The sequence below is a fragment of the Bos indicus x Bos taurus genome, chromosome X, assembly GCF_003369695.1.
Source record: "Bos indicus x Bos taurus breed Angus x Brahman F1 hybrid chromosome X, Bos_hybrid_MaternalHap_v2.0, whole genome shotgun sequence".
Taxonomy (NCBI): domain Eukaryota; kingdom Metazoa; phylum Chordata; class Mammalia; order Artiodactyla; family Bovidae; genus Bos; species Bos indicus x Bos taurus.
Window position 1 is genome coordinate 49,414,841 of NC_040105.1, and position 14,049 is coordinate 49,428,889.

At 38.6% G+C, this 14,049-nt stretch overlaps 1 protein-coding gene and 1 non-coding gene across 2 annotated transcripts in view; one reads left to right on the forward strand and one right to left on the reverse strand.

Annotated features, from left to right (window-relative positions):
* KLF8 (Kruppel like factor 8) overlaps nucleotides 1-14,049 on the reverse strand; it is a 347,022-nt gene that overhangs the window by 141,214 nt on the left and 191,759 nt on the right.
* Nucleotides 13,195-13,300, forward strand: LOC113888342. The gene has a single exon (XR_003509969.1). It is a non-coding gene; the product is annotated as a U6 spliceosomal RNA (small nuclear RNA).

Here is a 14,049-nt window from a genome sequence, read left to right on the forward strand (position 1 = left end):
CCTAGAATGTGATAGAAATTAAGATTCTTGATTCTGCAAAGTTAAAGGGAATTATTACAAATGTTTAAAACTAGCAATGAAAGTGGATTTGAGGTTCAATGATCTCCACAGCCGAGTTTTAGTTCTAGTTCAATTACCAAATTGTTGAATAACTTTGGACATGTCCCATCACTTAACGTAGAAAGTGGAAATAACTCATTGTGAACCTCATAGGATCATTGCAAGGATCAAATGCAAGAGTAGATTTAAAAGGATTGTATGAATTAACCTCAGATTTCTCAAATTAGTCCCCTCATTCTCCTTCAAATAGGTAAATTTATTTTAAAAAATCTTACATGCAAGAAATTGATAGAACTTATGTTAAAAAGTGCTATAGTTAAAGAAGTCAGCAAGAACGATGGGAAAATCTTTTACTTAGGAGCTGAAGACCTATGTTATATTCCATTGTTATCTAGGAGTGTCATTTTGAGTAAATTACTTAGCCCTTTTCAGGTCTCCTCCAGTTATAACACTATGATATATGGCAGAGGACATAGATGAAAGTTTGACCTATAGTTTTCCAAGTTTCTGTTTAATCTGTTAAATTGATATCATTCAAATGCATACAAAAGTAAAGATGAATTCCCTGTGCCTATTCCCACCTATTCTCAGCCTCACTGATTTTCAGTCATGGAAAATCTTGTTTCATCTGTATCCCCAACTCACTTCCCCACCTCAGTGGCTACTTTTAGGAAAATACCAGATATATCAATTCAATTCTACAGTATATCCAAAGGGACATATTTAATCTTCACAATCTCTGTGAGGTAAGTACTGCTGATTCCATTATGTACATGAAGAAATACAGACTCAGAGAAATTAATATTCCCAAGGTTACAGAGCTGGTAAATGACTTGGATTTGAATCTAGGGATGATGTCTGATACCAATGCTCTTTTCTTCCCTTAAAGTAATTGCGACTATCTTACACTTTGAAATAGTTTGATGATGTTGGAAATAATAATAATGGAGATGTTTTTATATGTTATCAGTATGCTCTACTATTGAACATTTGAAACGAGTATTAAATGATTCTTAGTGACTGTGATGTTAATCATCTGACAAAACCTTAAGGAATACAGAGCTCCAGCTTGGCACTGAAGAATTGATTTAGAAAAAGGGATCTGCAAAATCATATAAAATCTCATGCAATCCACTTTATTACTTTATACTACTGTTTCGTGCAACAGTCTCCTCCAATAAATGAAACATGGTGCCACTGCAGCAACCAAAACGAATATAAAACAACACAGTAGTCTTTGCCCATGCTTGTTACAAGTGCTTCAGGGCAGCCAATTTATCTTTTGAACGGCTTCTCCACTCACTGTCTGAGCTACCTGACTCATGAGCACCAAGGCAAGTAATCCTATAAGAGTCCTGAAGAAGTAAAGTGAAGTCGCTCAGTTATGTCCAACTCTTTGCGACCCTATGGATTGCAGCCTACCAGGCCCCTACATCCATGGGATTTTCCAGGAAAGAGTACTGGAATGGGTTGCCATTTCCTTCTCCAGGGGATCTTCCCAACCCAGGGATCGAACTCGGGTCTCCCACATTGTAGGTAGACGCTTTACCATCTGAGCCACCAAGGAAGTCATAAGAGTCCTCAGTTCAGTTCATTTCAGTTCAGTTCAGTTGCTCAGTCGTGTTCGACTCTTTGCGACCCCATGAATCGCAGCACGCCAGGCCTCCCTGTCCATCACCAATTCCCGGAGGTCACTCAGACTCACGTCCATCGAGTCAGTGATGCCATCCAGCCCTCTCATCCTCTGTCGTCCCCTTGTCCTCTTGCCCCCAATCCCTCCCAGCATCAGAGTCTTTTCCAATGAGTCAACTCTTCACATGAGGTGGCCAAAGTACTGGAGTTTCAGCTTTAGCATCATTCCTTCCAAAGAAATCCCAGGGCTGATCTCCTTCAGAATGGACTGGTTGGACCTTGCAGTCCTAGGGACTCTCAAGAGTCTTCTCCAACACCACAGTTCAAAAGCATCAATTCTTCGGCGCTCAGCTTTCTTCACAGTCCAACTCTCACATCCATACATGACCACTGGACAAACCATAGCCTTGACTACACGGACCTTTGTTGGCAAAGTAATGTCTCTGCTTTTCAATATGTTATCTAGGTTGGTCATAACTTTCTTTCCAAGGAGCAAGTGTCTTTTAATTTCATGGCTGCAATCACCATCTGCAGTGATTTTGGAGCCCAAAAAAATAAAGTCTGACACTGTTTCCACAGTTTCCCCATATATTTCCCATGAAGTGATGGGACCGGATGCCATGATCTTCATTTTCTGAATGTTGGACTTTAAGCCAACTTTTTCACTCTCCTCTTTCACTTTCATCAAGAGGCTTTTTAGTTCCTCTTCACTTTCTGCCATAAGGGTGGTGTCATCTGCATAGCTGAGGTTATTGATATTTCTCACGGCAATCTTGATTCCAGCTTGTGCTTCTTCCAGCCCAGCGTTTCTCATGATGTACTCTGCATATAAGTTAAATAAACAGGGTGACAATATACAGCCTTTACGTATTCCTTTTCCTATTTGAAACCAGGCTGTTGTTCCATGCCCACTTCTAACTGTTGCTTCCTGATATGCATACAAATTTCTCAAGAGGCAGGTCAGGTGGTCTGGTATTTCTACCTCTTTCAGAATTTTCCACAGTTTATTGTGATCCACACAGTCAAAGGCTTTGGCATAGTCAATAAAGCAGAAATAGACGTTTTTCTGGAACTCTCTTGCTTTTTCCATGATCCAGTGGATGTTGGCAATTTGGTCTCTGGTTTCTCTGCCTTTTCTAAAACCAGCTTGAACAACTGGAAGTTCACGGTTCACGTATTGCTGAAGCCTGGCTTGGAGAATTTTGAGCATTATATTACTAGTGTGTGAGATGAGTGCAATTGTGTGGTAGTTTGAGAATTCTTTGGCATTGCCTTTCTTTGGGATTAGAATAAAAACGGATCTTTTCTAGTCCTGTGGCCACTGCTGAGTTTTCCAAATTTGCTGGCATATTGAGTGCAGCACTTTCACAGCATCATCTTTCAGGATTTGAAATAGCTCAACTGTAATTCCATCAACTCCACTAGCTTTGTTCGTAGTGATGCTTTCTAAGGTGCACTTGACTTCACATTCCAGGATGTCTGGCTCTAGGTCAGTGAACACACCATCGTGATTATCTGGGTCATGAAGGTCTTTTTTGTACAGTTGTTCTGTGTATTCTTGCCACCTCTTCTTAATATCTTCTGCTTCTGTTAGGTCCATACCATTTCTGTCCTTTATCGAGCCCATCTTTGCATCAAATGCTCCCTTGGTATCTCTAATTTTCTTGACGAGATCTCTAGTCTTTCCCATTCTATTGTTTTCCTCTATTTCTTTGCACTGATCACTGAGGAAGGCTTTCTTATCTCTCCTTGCTATTCTTTGGAACTCTGCATTCAGATGCTTATATCTTTCCGTTTCTCCTTTGCTTTTCACTTCTCTTCTTTTCACAGCTATTTGTAAGGCCTCCCCAGACAGGCATTTTGCTTTTTTTGCATTTCTTTTCCATGGGGATGGTCTTGATCTCTGTCTCCTGTACAATGTCACGAACCTCAGTCCATAGTTCATCAGGCACTCTATCTATTAGATCTAGTCCCTTAAATCTATTTCTCACTTCCACTGTATAATCATAAGGGATTTGATTCAGGTCATACCTGAATGGTCTAGTGGTTTTCCCTACTTTTTTCAATCTAAGTCTGATGGACTGTGGTCCACTGGAGAAGGGAATGGCAAACCACTTCAGTATTCTTGCCTTGAGAACCCCATGAACAATATGAAAAGGCAAAATGATAGAATACTGAAAGAGGAACTCCCCAGGTCAGTAGGTGTCCAATATGCTACTGGAGATCAGTGGAGAAATAACTCCAGAAAGAATGAAGGGATGCAGCCAAAACAAAAACAATACCCAGTTGTAGATGTGACTGGTGATGGAAGCAAGGTCCAATGCAGTAAAGAGCAATATTGCATAGGAACCTGGAATGTCAGGTCCATGAATCAAGGCAAATTGGAAGTGGTCAAACAAGAGATGGCAAGAGGGAACATCGACATTCTAGGAATCAGCAAACTAAAATGGACTGGAATGGGTGAATTTAACTCAGATGACCATTATATGTACTACTGCAGTCAGGAATCCCTCAGAAGAAATGGAGTAGCCATCATGGTCAACAAAAGAGTTTGAAATGCAGTACTTGGATGCAATCTCAAAAACGACAGAATGATCTCTGTTCGTTTCCAAGGCAATCCATTCAATATCACAGTAATCCAAGTCTATGCCCCAACCAGTAATGCTGAAGAAACTGAAGTTGAACAATTCTATGAAGACCTACAAGACCTTTTAGAACTAACACCCAAAAAAGATGTCCTTTGCATTATACGGGACTGGAATGCAAAAGTAGGAAGCCAAGAAACACCTGGAGTAACAGGCAAATTTGGCCTTGGAATACAGAATGAAACAGGGCAAAGACTAATAGAGTTTTCCCAAGAAAATGCACTGGTCATACCAAACACCCTCTTCCAACAACACAAGAGAAGACTCTACACAGGGACATCACCAGATGGTCAACATTGAAATCAGATTGATTATATACTTTGCAGCCAAAGATGGAGAAGCTCTATACAGCCAACAAAAACAAGACCAGGAGCTGACTATGGCTCAGACCATGAACTCCTTATTGCCAAATTCAGACTTAAATTGAAGAAAGTAAGGAAAACCACTAGACCATAAGAGTCCTGGGACATCTCAATTTTCAGTACCTATGGAGGTCGTATAAATAAAGTTATCAATAACATTAATCATTATTGTTATTTTCAAGGCTACATATTGATTCTAGGATCTAGCTACAAAAAACAAACAAAAAGCTGGAGGAGCTACATTGTACATATTTATCAGAACTAGTCTTTAAAATAAGAAAATGAATACGTTTTTATTATAAATTCTTATTTTAATTGAAAATGAAGCAACTACATCATTGACAGCAGTGAAAGAAAAAAAAAAGAGCTAGAGTAAACAGCTCCAACTAATTAAAAATTAAATATCTGTTCAGCATTGTGAAGACCTTTCTGAGGATATTGTACCTTGTTTTTGAGTTTGCATTTCAAGGGAAGTGAAATGGAAGAGAAATGAAACAAATTCTAGAGAAACAAATGGTCAATTTTTAAAAAAGAAAAAAAAAATGGAGCTCAGTTAATAAATCTGGATCAGTACATTTGGCAAAAAAGAAGGGTAAGGAAGGCTGTCCTGATGACTGCATTCAAAGGCACATGTTAGGTATTAGGAGAAAGCAGAACTACTGTTTTATTACTGGAGATTACAGGTGACTTGAGGATTTTACTAATGATAGGCAAGTCTTTATAGATAACTTTATAGACATAAATAGTCAACACTATAGTAAAAACTGTGCATATATATATTAAATATACAATACAATAATTTATATATAATATAAACACATATATACACATGTATATTACATATGTACATATGTGTGTATACATATGATATGTATCTATGTACATATGTATTTACATATGTACATATATACATACATATACATAGAGAGAAGGGGTGAGCAGATAGTACCAAGCTTCCACCTGGTCTTTATTGAATCTCTACCCTCAAGTGTTTTGCAGTATAGGTCAGATAGAGAAAATTGGCAGTCCATTGCAGATGCTGCCTTGGTTCTTACAGCAATGTTAAAAATTAAAATCAAAATACCTGATAATATTTCTTCCTCTCATCTCTTTACTTTTAATTTTTTATTGAAATATAGTTGATTTACAGTGTTTAGTTAGTTGTACAACAAAGTGACTTAGTTATACATATATGTATATTCTTTTTTTTTACATTCTCTTTTAAAAGCAAATTTCTTTTTTTTTTTTTTTTTAATAATTCTATTTCCTTACAGAGAAAACCCTAAAGATACTATCAGAAAATTAAACAGAGCTGATCCATGAATTTAGCAAAGTCACAGGATACAAAATCAATACACAAAAATCACTTGCATTCCTATACACTAACAATGAAAACTCAGAAAGAGAAATTAAGGAATCAATTTCATTTACCATTGTAATTAAAAGAGTAAAATATATAAGGATAAACTTACCTAAGGAGACAAAAGAACTGTATACAGAAAACTATAAGACACTGATAAAAGAAATCAAAGACGACATTAACAGATGGAGAGAGATACCATGCTCCTGAATTGGAAGAGTCAATACTATGAAAATGATTCTACTATCCAAAGCAATCCACAGATTTAATGCAATCCTTATCAAACTACCAATGGTAGTTTTCACAGAACTACAAGAAAAAAATTTATACTCTGTATGGAAACACAAAAGACCCAATTAGTCATAGCAATCTTGAGAAGAACAGAGCTGGAGGAATCAACCTTCCTGATTTAAGACTATATTACAAAGCTACAGTCATCAAGAAAGTATGGTACTGGCACAAAAACAGAAATACAGACCAAAGGACAAGACATAAAGCCCAGAGATAAACCCACATCACCTATGGGTACCTTATTTTTGATAAGGGAGACAAGAATATACCATGGAGAAGACAGTCTCTTGAATAAGTGGTACTGGGAAAACTGCACATGTAAAAGATGAAATTAAAGCACTTCCTAACAGTGTAGGGAAAGAGACTCAAAATGGAATAAATGGACTTAAATGTAAGGGAAGAAACTTAAACTCCTAGAGGAAAACATAGGCAGAACCCTCTTTGACATAAATCACAGCAAGATCCTCTATGATTCATCTCCTAGAGTAATGGAAATATAAAAAAAAAAAATAAGTACGTGGGACCTAATTAAACTTAAAAGCTTTTGCACAGCAAAGGAAACTATAAATAAGGGGAAAAAACAACCCTCAGAATGGGAAAAAAATAATAGCATATGAAAGAACTGACAGAGGATTAATCTCCAAAAGCAGGTCATACTGATCAATACCAGAAACACAAAGAATTCAACAAACTTCAGAAAGTGGGCAGAAGATCTAAACAGACATTTCTCCAAAGAAGACATACAGATGGCTAATAAACACATGAAATGATGCTCAATATCATTCATTATTAAAGAAATGCAAATCAAAACTACAAAGAGGTGTCATCTCAAACCAGTCAGAATGGCCATCATAAAAAGAATCTACAAACAATAAATGCTGGAGAGGGTATGGAGAAAAGGGAACCTTCTTGCACTGTTGATGGGAATACAAGTTGATGCAGCCACTATAGAGAACAATATGGAGATTTCTTAAAAAAAAAAAAAAAAAAACTAGGAATAGAACTACCATATGCCCCCAAAAATCCTACTACTGGGCATATAACCTGAGAAAACCATGACTGAAAAATACACATGTACTTCAGTGTTCATTGCAGCATTATTTACAACAGCTAGGACATGGAGGCAACTTTGATGCCCATCAACAGATGAACAGATAAAGAAGCTGTGGTACATATGTATATACAATGGAATATTACACAGCCATAAAAGTAACACATTTGAGTGAGTTCTAGTGAAGTGGATGAACCTAGAGCCTATTACACCTGGTGAAGTAAGTCAGAAAGAGAAAAACACATATCATATATTAACACATATATGGAATTTAGAAAGATGGTGCTTTCTAGATCTAGAAAGATGAACCTATTTGCATTGCAACAACAGAGATGCAGACATAGAGAACAGACTTGTAGACACAGTGGAGGAAGGAGATGGTTGGACTAATTGAGACAGTAGCATTGAAACATATACATTATCATTTGTAAAATAGATAGCCAGTGGGAATTTGCTGTATGAGATCAAAACCATTGCTCTGTGACAATTAGAGGGGTGGGATGGGGTGGGAGGTGGGAGGCAGGTTGAAGAAGGAGGTCGACATATGTATACTTATGGCTGATTCATGTTGATGTATGGCAGAAACCAACACAATATTGTAAAGCAATTATCTTCCAATTAAAAATAAATTTAAAAATTCCATTTCCTGCTTTTCCACAAAGGTTGAGAGATCTTACAACATGGAATCTACATTGGCACAAGAGAAAAATTAGCTGTAGGTGATAAATGGCTTCTCCCTTTATACAGGACATGATTTCTCATCTTATAGGATCCTGTCGAGACCTGAGGTCTTAAGTCTACATAGTGAGATATAACTATGCATAAAACAATAACAACCTACCATTACAAGATAATAGATGCTGAAAATGCTTAATTACAATTTGAGAATAGGAAGATCAATTAGTAGAGGACATAGCTGACAATAAACAGTCAGAAAAAATTCCAAAGTAATGGTCTGTGGTGAGGTCACCCTGAGGAGATAAGATCAGTCAATAAGTGACATAAAGGGAAATCAGATGAGAGGAAGACTAGATTATATACTCTCTGAAGGCAAGGGTTCACTACTCTAACTCCAGCTTCTAGCATAATGCCTGGAACTATGTAGACCCCCAGTAAATGATCATGGAGCAAAAGGGAGGGACATAATTTTTTAAAATGTGCTTTAGGGAAGATATTCTGACCTTAGTCTACAGAATAAGGGAGGTAAAAAATTCAAGTTAGAACTAGAAGCTATTGGATTATTTTATGTGTATTGTGGTTAGACCTTACATAGGTGTCACAAACTCAACCTAGAAGCGTCAGATAGTTTAAGATCACCTGGGCCAGATGTAGACTATCATGGCCTGAGAATACATGTCCTGTCTAAAAAGGAAAGGAGAAAGAAGTTTACCAACTCTAGGCAACTGTTGACATAAAGGAACACTGGTTCAGTATCTTCTGATTATTTAAGAGAAGGTGGAATTCTAGAGTTTTAAGTAAAATATGAAAATGTTGGCAATCAATCATTTTTTAAGAGTGTGAGTCCAGGCAAACTTACATACTTCTACAGACTGAATTGTGTGCCTCCACAAATTCATATGTTGAACTCCCATCCCCCAGTGTGACTGTATCTGGGGATAAGGATTTTATGGAAGTAATTAAGGTTAAATGAGGTCATAAGGGTAAAGGCTTCATCCAATGAGATTAGTATCCTTATAAGAACAGACATCAGGGAGCTCACTCTCTTTCTCCAGGAGCACAAACAAGAGGTCATATGAGCAGGGAGAAGGCAGCCATCTGCAAGCCACGAAGAGGGCCCTCAACAGAACCCAATCATGTTGGTATACTGATTTTGGACTTCCAACCTTCAGAACTACAAGAAAATAAATTTCTGTTGTTTAAACCATACAGTCTGTACATTGTTTTGATATGGAAGCCCTAGAAGATTAATACATATACTTACAAACTTTTTTTTATTGTTACTACAAACAACACTGCAAAAGTTTGGAAATATCTTAACTGTCACTCAGTAGAAAACTGTTTAAATTGTGGCTCATCCATATAGTAAAAACTCTGCAGTCATACAAGAGAATGAGTTATTTCTTTACATATATGTGTGTATGTGTATAAAGGTCCCCAAAGTATATTTTTAAGGAGACAAACCAAAGAACAAAACAATATGCAGAGTATGTTACTATAATGGGAAGGGGGAGAAAAAATACTAATTGTTTGATATGCATAAAATGTCTGTGAAAGAATTTAGAATAAACATAACTTTAGTTGCCTGAGGCAACTAGGGGACAAGACTGGGGGGAGACTCTTCATTGTATATCACTTTGTATATTTCACATTTTGAGCAATGTGGAATGCATTACTAATTTAAAATGCATTTTCAAAGCAAACTTTTATCAATTTAGATGAAACACAACAAATGTATAGGCTATATTCAGTCTGTAGGCTAATTGGTTGTACCAGGAGTTCGTCAAGGCTGTATATTGTCACCCTGTTTATTTAACTTATATGCAGAGTACATCATGAGAAATGCTGGACTGGAAGAAACACAAACTGGAATAAAGATTGCCGCGAGAAATATCAATAACCTCAGACATGCAGATGACACCACCCTTATGGAAGAAAGTGAAGAGGAACTTAAAAGCCTCTTGATGAAAGTGAAAGTGGAGAGCAAAAAAGTTGGCTTAAAGCTCAACATTCAGAAAACGAAGATCATGGAATCCAGTCCCATCACTTCATGGGAAATAGATGGGGAAACAGTGGAAACAGTGTCAGACTTTATTTTTCTGGGCTCCAAAATCACTACAGATGGTGATTGCAGCCATGAAATTAAAAGACGCTTACTCCTTGGAAGGAAAGTTATGACCAACCTAGATAACATATTGAAAAGCAGAGACATTACTTTGCCAACAAAGGTTCGTCTAGTCAAGGTTATGGTTTTTCCTTTGGTCATGTATGGATGTGAGAGTTGGACTGTGAAGAAAGCTGAGCACAGAAGAATTGATGCTTTTGAACTGTGGTGTTGAAGACTCTTGAGAGTCCCTAGGACTGCAAGGAGATCCAACCAGTCCATTCTGAAGGAGATCAGCCCTGGGATTTCTTTGGAAGGAATGATGCTAAAGCTGAAACTCCAGTACTTTGGCCACCTCATGCGAAGAGTTGACTCATTGGAAAAGACTCTGATGCTTGGAGGGATTGAGGGCAGGAGGAGAAGGGGACGACAGAGGATGAGATGGCTGGATGGCATCACTGACTCGATGGACGTGAGTCCGGGTGAACTCCAGGAGTTGGTGATGGACAAGGAGGCCTGGCGTGCTGCGATTCATGGGGTCGCAAAGAGTCGGACACGACTGAGTGACTGATCTGATCTGATGGACTAAATTTAGGTGGTGGCAATTAGAATAAAAAGAAAGGAAGTGAGCCATATAAAAAGAGGAAAAGAACCCCAATAGCCTTTGGCAACCAAGTAGACAAGGAAACTGAGGCAGAGAACAGAGTTGAAGTGAGCATTTTGAACATGAAATATGGGAACCTCAACAACTATGCTTCCCCATTGCTTACTACACTGTCATGCATTCTTCTAAATGCTTTACAAAATTAACACATTTATTCCTTACTGCAACCCTATGAGGTAGTTTCTTCTATTATCCTCAACGAATATATGAGAAAACTCAAGTGCAGAGTTTAAATAACTTCACCAAGATTATGATGATGGTAAATTGCAGGACCAGGTAAGTGAAAAGAAGTCTTGAATGAGCCATAGGGTAATAGTCTAGGGGTGATGATAGGTTATATTTTAGAAATGAATTTGAGGTTACAACACAATATCAAATACCTGGATTTTGCTTTAGAGCCAGGTTATGTGCATGCTTGTGTGTGCTAAGTCACCTTAGTTGTGTCTGACTCTTTGTGACCTTATGGACTGTAGCTCACCAGTCTTTGTCCATGGGATTCTCCAGGCATGAATACTGAAGTGGGTTGCTATGCCCTCCTCTAGGGGATCTTCCAAACCCAGGGATCAAACCCTCATCTCTTATGTCTCTTGCATTGGCAGGTGGGTTTTTTACCACTAGCTCCACCTGGGAAGCCCAAAGTTAAGTTACAGCTGTTTAAAGTGTTTATACTTCCAGAGTTTGGATTGCCCACATTACATTTAAGCTGTCTAGGTATACAGATATCTAATTTTTTTTATACCTAGCTTGTTACAGACTTTAAAATCCAGCTTCCTGTCTCACTGTATTACCATCATCAAAAAATAAAAAATAAAAGAGGGAGGCCTTCAAGATGGCGGAGGAATAGGACAGGGGGACCACCTTCTATGCCCCAAATATATTAAAACATTATTTGCATGTGGAACAATTCCAACAGAACATCTTCTGAATGCTGGCAGAGGACCCCGGACTTCTAGAAAGCAAACCAATCTCCTTGGAATGAGGTAGGCCAAAAGATAAAGATGAAAAGGGAGACAAAGGAGTTTGGGACTGGGACTTGTGCCCCAGGAAGGGAGTCATGAAGGAAGAAAAGATTTTGCATACTAGTAAACTCCCTCACAGGCTGGGTCAGAGGGGATCTTTGGAACCTCAGAGGACAGTGCAGTGAGACAGGTGTTGCAAAGGTAAAACAGATGATTCACCACAGAGATTGTGCTTAGTGGCACTTTCCAGCAGAGAAGCGGCTCACATTATAGTGTCTGCCCACAATGAGTGGCAGCTGGGTGTGGAGGCTTAGGCCTTGGAGGTCAGTCCGCAGGGAGGGGACCAAGGTTGACTGCTGTGAAGATACTGTGAGGGGGCTAATGTGACACTGCAGAGGCAGACCAAAGAAAATGCGTGGAAGGGCTCTGATGCCATGCTCTAATTCCATACATTCACAAAACAAAAGACCATACCCTAGAGAAAACCAAAAAAGGGTGAGCCAGCTGCAGTCTACAGCCCCAGGGCCAGAGAAGCAGGTGGAGGGCCAGAGGCAAAAGGAAAGGGGCCGCTATGGTAACAACTTCAGAGATTACAACTACCACCAAGCTATAAGCAGCCATAGGTCACTATGCACATCTTCCTGGGAGCGTGAATGGCTTAAGCCATTCCTCAGCCTGAATGGCTTTTCCTTGGCCATTTAATGGCCAAGGGTCTCACAGCCCAGGATCACCTCACCTGGAGACATGCACAACCCACCTCAGAGTGTGGTGATCTTCCACAGGGACCAGCCATAGCAAGCACTCCCCACACACCCCAGTGCCATCTGCTGTACCTCTCCCTCTTCCCAGCACAATGGAGCAAGTCAGCCCTAATAAACCATTACTTTACCTCCCGTGTCTGGGTGGAGAACAGACACTGGAGAGACTTACAAGCAGAGGCAGTCCCCAAACCAAAGTGGAATGCCAGGAGCTGTGTAAGCAAAGAAAAGAAGGGGAAATCTCCCCAGAAGTGGAAAGTGCAATGATTTAAATTCTTGCAATTAGCCTGTGCTTTAGGTGGAACTGTAGAATTTGAAAATAAGTACAAGCTGGAGCAAGGGAAGATATAAGTCTGAGCTGACCCCACACTACCCACAACAGGTCCAGAGACCTTTCTAGATATATTGGAGTAATTTCTAAGTAAGCAGATCAACTGGAGCAAAAAAACAGATGAATCACTTGGATATCCTTCTCACTACCATTCTATATATTTCCCCCTCTTTTTTTTTTTTCCTTTTTAAAATCTCATATTGTCTAAATATGGATTATTTCTACTCCTTTAATTTTTATTTTTATATCCTACTTTTTCTTTAAAAAGAAAAAAAAAAAAAAACAACAACAACACCCTAGTGCTCGCTTCACCAGCACATATAGTAAAATTGGAACAGTACAGAGAAGATTACCATGGCCCTGTGCAAGGATGACATGCAAATTCATGAAGCGTTCCATATTTTTTTTTTCCAGAGAAGACATACAGATGGCTAACAAACACATGAAAAGATGTTCACATCCTCATTATTAGAGAAATGCAAATCAAAACTATAATGAGTTATCACCTCACACCAGTCAGAATGACCATCATCAAAAGTTCTACAAACAATAAATGCTAGAGAGGGTGTGGAGAAAAGGGAATGCTCCTGCACTTTTGGTGGGAATGTAAATTGATGCAACCACTATGGAAGACAGTATGGAGATTCCTTAAAAAACTAGGAATAAAACCACCATATGACCCAGAAATCCCACTCCTGGGCATATGCCCTGAGGAAACCAAAATTGAAAAAGACACATGTATCCAATTGTTCATTGCAGCACTATTTACAATAGCATATGGAAGAATAATAGAACATGGAAGCAACCTAGATGTCCATTGACAGATGAATGGATAAAGAAGTTGTGGTACATATACACAGTGGAAAATTACTCAGCCATAAAAAGGAATGCATTTGAGTCAGTTCTAATGAGGTAGATGAAGCTAGAACCTATTATACAGAGTGAAACAAGTCAGAAAGAGAAAGACAAATATTGTATTCTAATGCATATATATGGAATCTAGAAAAATGGTAATGAAGAATTTATTTACAGGGCATCAGTGGAGAAACAGACATAGACAATAGACTTATGGATATAGGGAGAGGGGACGAGAGTGTGAGATGTATGGAAAGAGTAACATGGAAACTTACATTACTATATGTAAAGTAGAGAGC